The sequence below is a fragment of the Mustela putorius genome, unplaced genomic scaffold (genome assembly GCF_011764305.1).
Source record: "Mustela putorius furo isolate JIRA1106 unplaced genomic scaffold, ASM1176430v1.1 tig00003871_pilon_pilon_pilon, whole genome shotgun sequence".
NCBI lineage: Eukaryota > Metazoa > Chordata > Mammalia > Carnivora > Mustelidae > Mustela > Mustela putorius.
In genome coordinates, this window is record NW_025422023.1 from 5,546,325 (window position 1) to 5,552,790 (window position 6,466).

Sequence of the window (6,466 nt, forward strand, 5' to 3'; positions counted from 1 at the left end):
CCTTTTGGGGGCCAATTCTGACCAAGGAGATAGACTAGTTCAAATAGCTACTATGGGGTGAATTGTAATTCAGTTGGCCACCCGTGTGTGACCTAGCATGACTGTGCAGATTTCTCTGTGTGTTGTAATCTCATTGGCCACCTGTGTGTGGCCAGGCCCAACCACATGGCCTTTGCTCTATAAAAGTTAGTCTGTGAGCCTGGGGGTGGTGGCCCTCTCTGTAAGAGGTGGCCCCGAACTGTCAGTTTGGTTCTCGATGCTTGGCACGAAATAAAGCTTTGCTTGACTTTCACTTTGTATCTCTTTTGATTATGGACCTAACATTTATAAATATTTATGAGGAGGTCAATGAGATTTGAACACACAGAAGAGGAAGCATACATAGGTAATTATTAAACTTTGTAATAATTTAAACAGAAATTAAACAATAATTTTCTAGATGAAGTCTTTGAATATTTATTGTGTCACGTTTACTACACACTAGATATCTGATTGGAACTTAAATTAGGCACATTTGATAGGAAGAAATTTTACAGCAACGATACAGTAACTTCCTTTAAGACAAGAAATAGCCATCCGGGTTCCTGGTGCCAAGAAACACATTGCCAATATGGCAGTAAACAAGCTTATATATTTCCTCCAGCACCTACATGATCATTTACAAATAAATAACATGATTATGCCCTTTCATATAAACTTCATATTCATTGTGAAGTAAGCTAAAGAGTAGTGAAGTTCTATATCCCCTTTCAGCAAGATCTCTCAGCCTCCCCGAGGTCAGCAAACTTTCTCTGAAATGCCAGATAAAGCAAAATATCCCAGGCTTTGTAGGCCATAGGACCTCTGTTGCAACAATCTGACATTGCATTTGTCAGGAAGGAAAAACTTGCCTCAACCCTCTTAAATTTGTACTTCGGGCCGCAAATTAAACTGACAAAAGACCGATTAGCAAGAGAAAAGACAAGGTTAATTCTTTTAGTTCACAGGACAGCTCACAGAAAATGTGGCTGAAAGAGGAGGTTAGAATTTGGGGCCTCTATACCATCTTAATGTGGGAAAAGGTGGAGGAGAAAGAATACTTATAGGAAAACAAATCACTCGGGAAAGGTAAATGGACCCTTAGGAAAATAGATAGGAGATATGATAGTTTTGTAACAGCTTCTTTTTAGGCAATTTCTTATCCCAGTACTGACTTCTCATCTCCTTGATAGGAGTCATCTTCCTTGGTTATGAAATTCTGGGGAAGGGAGTTATAACAGTTGAATTCTTTGGGGAGGTTTTGCTTTTAGGCAGGTAAGGGGAGTTCAGACAAAGCCTTTTTGGCATCTTTTAACTCTCAAATGTCTGCAGCTCAAAATAATCCTTACGTCACAGTAGTGTATCCTGGAGCCCTTCACAGTGTTATTGTGAAAGCAGTCATAGACAATATATAAATGAACGGGGAAGGCCATGTTCCAATATATCTTTACTTGCAAAAACAGGCACCAGCCGGGGGTGGGGGTACGGTTTGCAGAGCCCCACTGTAGATTTTCTCTATAATTTCAGATACACACATTAAATATAGACAATAGTTAAAGTAGTTAACTTCAGTTAGTAATAGTTCAAAGATTAATTTTGTTAACAGTGAAGATGACTTAATTTCCTTAATTTCCTTTCATCATTTGTCAAGAGGCTCTAATATTGTATTTCCACAGTATTTATAATGCTGTTTTTGAAAAAGGGAACAATGGCATAAAATGCTTAGAGAATTGGGTAATAATTTTCTACGTGAAAAAAAGTGACTTTGAAAACAGACATAGCTCAGATTTCTGGCTGTCAGTTGTAGGTCCAGGGGAAATGATGTCTGCCAGCCTTAGTTTCTTCATTTATAAAAGAAAAAGAACAATACATATTTCATAGGGTTATTGTGAATATTAAACCAAAATACGTGAAAGGGGTTAGCACACTCCCTAGCATGGAGTAACATGCAAATAACTCATGGCCAAGTTATTGTTTATAGCTTATTCTTCATTACTAAAGAGAGGTTTTATTGGACAATGAAGAAATGAGCTTTTGGGTTATGCTATTTATCCCTGTAATAGATTTGATATCTGCACCTTGAACCATTCAGTTTAATAATGATGATCATAACCACTTAAAAACAAATGTGGTCTATATTTTATAACCAAGAACATCCTATATTATTTTGTTCAGCATTCTGAACAAAAAACTTGTCCTCAAGCCTATTAGGTACTTAAGATGAAAGAAAGTACTGGGCTAGTACTAATGAAATAGGCAGAAGCGGCAGTCTCAAAATTGACCATTTGGAAAGGTGAAGAGTCTAAATCATTTATCACCATGAGGTCAGAGCACAGAACCTGCTCCCTTTTTTTGGGACTTCCTAGTGGTACGTGGGGTGACTAGTAATTGAATAAGAGTAGTGCATTAAATTACAATAGGAGGAGGTAAACCGTTAAGCATAGCAGCACCTGGTGACATCACAGTCTCAAATCTTCCTCTAAAAGTCATCCTTATCTTTATTCATCCTTATCTCTCATCAGGGGGGCATTGACACACTAATGACATCTGGGTTTCTTACAAACCAGTGGATTTTGGACAGGATTAGAAGTTGGCTTGGCTTTTGTTGTTGTTGTTGTTGTTGTTATTGTTACTTTTCCCTTTCAGTGGTTCACAGCCCCAGTTAGGAGCAAAATTAGCCACTATCAGGGGATGGATGATTCTTTCCATAGAAGACTTCTTCCCAGTAAATTTGAATTGCAAATGTCAAAACCCCTAAAGAAAATGAAGGCAAAATAAATAAAGAGTGAAGTTTTTTTTTAAAGAGCAGCAGTAATTCATTATCAAGCAATTAGCCTTGCCATAAGCTCCCATTTCTCAGTTTAGAATATTTTGGTCAATATTGGCAATATAATTATGATAAAGGTTGAAGACACTGAGCAGCACTCAAATGTTAACCATTTACAAATAATTTGTCTTTAATGACAGACAGGAGAGCATCTAATTACACTCAGCATTTCAAGAACGGCTGACTATTTGCCAAACAGCACTCCATTTGATTGCCTTTAAAGTGCAGCCCTGGGTTGTTAAAGGGAAAATAGGATTTTTGGCTCCAGGTAATTAACTTCCTTCCCCTACTGTTCCATCCTGAGGTCCTAATGAAGGCCCTTTGAAGTCTTCATTACCAATGGGTATTTGTCAAGGCCAAAATAATAATGCACCGACCTAAGTCCTTCAAATAACAGTTTCCTTTATCATTCCTCTGTAAAATCTTTGAAATGACTAATGATGGTCTGAAAGGTGCAAAGGGCAAGACTCATGGCCTGAAATGAGGCAAGTCATCTGGAGGGTGGGAACAGGACACCCTAAGAAAGGAAAGTAATTCTGAACTGAAGGAGAAGAAAGAGGGATTATTTGAGATGTAGATTGTTTTCAACAAAGGCTCATTCTTCAAAGCTTTGTGAAAAAGTATAAAGGGGAAAAAATATGAGAGTAGAACAAGTAAAGATGACTGAAAAAAATTAAAGATATTTTCAAATACCTACATGATCATAGGAATTCATTATTGACTAACTGGGCCCATATTTAGGAATATTTGGTTTGAAATAGGAATAAGAGTGAAATCAGTCACAGATTTGTTCTGCTCCATTTGTCTCAGAGATCATTAGATCTATTTCCAGCACTTCTTTTTCTCCTGAGAGTCCGGCATTTATAGAATCTATTTGAAGATAACTCAGAAGTGTATTTTATGGGCTCTTGATAGGCTGTCTTAACCACGTGCCAATGTGCCATGGATTTTCTCAAAACCCCTTCCTTTATTAATTAAGGTACATGAAGAGGCTCTGAATCACCGGCTTGCCAGGCTTTGACTTTTCTGCCCAGCTTCTACAGTATTCTATTCAACACAAGTTTCTTAGAGCTGTTAATGAGCTCTCTAATTTTGACACATACTAGGGTCTCATATATGCTTATGTCTTTTTCAGAATACTCCAAATAGAATAGAACCAGCATTGCTGAAATAACCCTCCTTCTGCGACATTATCATTTTCTCCCTTTAACCTATGAGCTTTGGTGTGGATGAAGGATAATTTAAGTCAGTTAGCGCCCTCTTGGTTTCAATTCCCAACAAGCAGCCTAGACTTCACCTTCACCATTCCCTTCTTCACCCCAATGTAATAACATATATATGGCTATATACATATCTACACATAGAGAACCATATATAAATGGCTGATCCTTTCATTCTGTTTTGCTTAAAACAAAAGAAATTTATTCTCTCACAGTTCTCGAGGTTCAGAGTCCAAAACCAAGATGTTGAGAGTGCCATAGGCCCTTCAAACCCCTAGAGGACAATCTGTGTTTGTATCTTTCAGTTTCCAGTGGCCCCAGGTGTTCCTTGGCTTGTTACAGCACAGTTTTTAATCTTTGCCTCTGTCTTGGTGGCCATCTTCCCTCCGTGTCTGTGTCTCCTCTCTGTATAAGGATACTAGTCATATTACATTAAGGGGCCCACCGTACTCCAGCATGATCTCACTTTAACTAGTTACTTCTATGAGAACCCTACTTCCAAATAAAATTACATTCTGAGGAACTAAGAGTCAGGACATCAACATATTATTTTGTGGGACACGATTCCACCCCATAGCACTAGAGAAAAAAAAAACCTCATGTATTTCCTGCCATAGAGATTGTTCCTTTATTCATTTCACAGATTTTTATTCAGCAATTCTTTTTTTTTTTTTTTGGTTACATGCAGTGCTAGGTTCAGGCAATAAAATGAATTAGACTAGTTCTTATCTGAAAGGAAATACAGAAACAAACAATTAAAAGTATGTTTAAATGCAATACTGGTGCTATGAACAGAGTGCCATGGAAGCAAAGATTAGTGTGTGATTAATTCTGCTTGTGAGACCAGGCCAGCAATTACAAAGATGATTTTTTTTGAAGTTAATTTTATTGGAAATATAAGAGCTAAGCAGGCAGAAAGATTAGAGGAAGGATTCCAGCTAGGAGTCCACTCAGTACATATATATTGAGCACCTGCTGTGTGCTAAACAGACGAGTTGGGTGTTGGCATACAGATATAATTTGTGTTTGTTTCTGGGGATAGAGACATTAAATGCTCCTGTCTTGACAAAATATTAATTTAGTAAGGAAGACAGAAAAGTAAACAGAAAATCTTAATAGAATGTGATAGGCACGATGATGGGACTATAAAGGAGTAGAGGAAGAGAAATAATTAGGTTTGAACACCATGTTAAATGACTTGGCAATATCATGAAGACTATTCTACAGGAAGTCACATGATTAGACATTTTGCTAAAACAAAAAAACAAAAAAAGAAAAAGACTCCTATCCGGCTTTCTATTGCAGAATGAAGGATACTTCAGACAGTGAAATAGTGCAGTGTCGATCTTGTTTTTATTTCATTTTTAAATTCATATTTTCATATGGCCATACCCATTTGCCCTTTGCTAGGTACTGCTTGGATGTTGTGTTTTTTATCAGCATCCGTCAGTGAGCTACCCACGGTCTAACACAAACAGATAATAAGCAAGGAATAAGTCAGAGCCAAATCTCTGTCTTTCTCTTGGAAGTCAAGCTGTGAACAAATGGAGAGGGAAAAAAAATACCAAATCTATACGTCTTTGGTAATATGAGCTTGAATTTAAAGTTCTTCTGAGCATTATTAAAAATGTAATCTCCTTTTGAATCACTGGCTTCTGTGGTAAGAAAGGATTTGGGAAGAATCTTCATTAACCAGACTCCAGAGTTTGTACTAAACATATTTTCTCATGATTACCTTTGTTTTAAGGGTATCTCAGAAATCACAATGTTATATAAATATGATGAAGTCCCAGAACCTAAGTCAGGTTCGGTGGGGTGAGGAGGTTCGGAGCTGACGACTAAAGAAAGAATTCTTAAGACGTCGTTGGTGCAAAAGGTGATTTATTAGAGCACGGGGACAGGGCCCGTGGGCAGGCGGAGATGCGGCTGCCCCGGGTTGTGAGGGGTGGTTGGTTATATACACAGGAGTTGGGTAGGTGAGGACAAAGGGGTGTTCAGAAGGGCTGTTGGGGCAAAGAATACTATCAGGATATTGAAGGCTTAGTTACTATCAAGTAAAGACAATTGGAAGTCTGGTGGAATGTTACATTCCTGCTATCAAGCATCCTTGTTAATGAGATTTAGGTTTAGAAGAAATTTAACTTTATTTACTTTTCCTTCTACCTCCACCTCCTTCGGTTTTTATGGAGGGGAGGGTGACATTAGGCTTGAGGAACTGAGTTCTGTGTCTTTGGAAATTGGGCTATTGATAAGGTAACTTCTTTGTTGTAATCTCAAGGACATTTGCAAACCAAGGGAGACTCCTATCGTGCAGGATTGTGATCTCAGCAAGTTAACTATTTATCATTTTATGGCAGTCAGGGGTGCCTGAGGAATGCTACACCTGAGGGGGGCGGATGAA